This window comes from Sinocyclocheilus rhinocerous, unplaced genomic scaffold (genome assembly GCF_001515625.1).
Source record: "Sinocyclocheilus rhinocerous isolate Xijiao unplaced genomic scaffold, SAMN03320098_v1.1 scaffold13607, whole genome shotgun sequence".
Classification (NCBI taxonomy): Eukaryota; Metazoa; Chordata; class Actinopteri; order Cypriniformes; family Cyprinidae; genus Sinocyclocheilus; species Sinocyclocheilus rhinocerous.
The window spans coordinates 1,603-3,052 of record NW_015627997.1 but is presented as its reverse complement, the minus strand read 5'-3'; the positions used below and the strand labels follow the sequence as shown (position 1 = coordinate 3,052).

General features: G+C 36.0%; 1 long non-coding RNA gene across 2 annotated transcripts; it reads right to left on the bottom strand.

Moving 5' to 3' along the window:
* Positions 1-83: 83 nt before the first annotated feature.
* Positions 84-1,229, bottom strand: LOC107737135 (uncharacterized). 2 transcript variants are annotated; one of them, XR_001639766.1, is made up of 3 exons: positions 1,180-1,229; positions 352-423; positions 84-233 (listed from the first exon to the last, which is right to left on the bottom strand). It is a non-coding gene; the product is annotated as an uncharacterized LOC107737135 (long non-coding RNA). The 2 variants fall into 2 exon arrangements; XR_001639765.1 differs by lacking the exon at positions 1,180-1,229 and adding an exon at positions 771-844.
* Positions 1,230-1,450: the final 221 nt, after the last annotated feature.

Sequence of the window (1,450 nt, the reverse complement as noted above, 5' to 3'; positions counted from 1 at the left end):
TGAATAAGTATACGACTATATATTTAAACAAACAAATGTGAAAAACGTTAATGACTACTAAAACACTTACAAAAATTGCGTGGCCATGCTGTCCCTCTTTAGAGTCGATGACTTCTTCTGTGGTGAGGTTGAGGATGACACCTGGCCTGTGGCCAGAGGAGCCAACCAATAACCCCCAAGAAGACCAAAGAAGTGGTCCAGACCATTGCTGTCGCTATTTTCCTTGAGGTTTTCTAAAACATAATAAAAAGAAATCAGCCCACACAATGAAAACCATTAACTATGAAATCAAACTCTTGCTCCACTTATGCATTGTGTTGTCTGGAATCTTCAGAAAGCTTTGTAACTTACGCAGGGCTTTGGGCAGTTCATTACTGGCACATGAAACAAATCGTGCATGCAGGCTGGGATCCAAAAGGTTCTCTGGTAATAAAAAAATTATTATTGAGTTCGTTTCTGACTGAATTATTGTAAGTACATTATTTTTATTTATTTATTAGTTTTATTGTGGACAACTTTGAGTCATTATTGAACTGAACTGAACAAACATCAGCTGAGTAATGACTCCGAGCATCTTTACAACTACATTAATTTCTATTTGCATCATTAAGCATTTTCCTGTTGATCACTATAAAGCTGCCTGAGAAATGCAAAAAAAAATGCTATTTTCAGATTGATGTTCAAAAACAGTCTACTTCTTTAATTGGTGTAATTTGATGAACCAGTGACCAGCTCGGTTAACACTAACAAGCATTAGAAATGCCACAAACCTTGCTAGATGTTTGTTTACTGCGCTTCTCTCTTCTTCACACTATGGTCTCTTCACTGTTATCCTGGTTGTCTCTACAAATGACAAGACACACAATAAAGATTGTATAACCATAAAAAACAGAGACCAAATTGTAGCTTTCTTAAACTGCTTTTGCTTGCACACAGTCAGAACTGAACTGAACAAACATCAGCTGAGTAATGACTCCGAGCATCTTTACAACTACATTAATTTCTATTTGCATCATTAAGCATTTTCCTGTTGATCACTATAAAGCTGCCTGAGAAATGCAAAAAAAAATGCTATTTTCAGATTGATGTTCAAAAACAGTCTACTTCTTTAATTGGTGTAATTTGATGAACCAGTGACCAGCTCGGTTAACACTAACAAGCGTTAGAAATGCCACAAACCTTGCTAGATGTTTGTTTACTGCGCTTCTCTCTTCTTCACACCATGGTCTCTTCACTGTTATCCTGGTTGTCTCTACAAATGACAAGACAGACAATATAGATTGTATAACCATAAAAAACAGAGACCAAAATGTAGCTTTCTTAAACTGCTTTTGCTTGCCCACAGTCACATAAAGTAAGTGAATGCATGATTTGGTCAAAAAGTAATTTTATCCTCAGAAAAACATTCGTCCCAAAGATGTTAAGTATGCATCAGAGCTAATGAATTAAT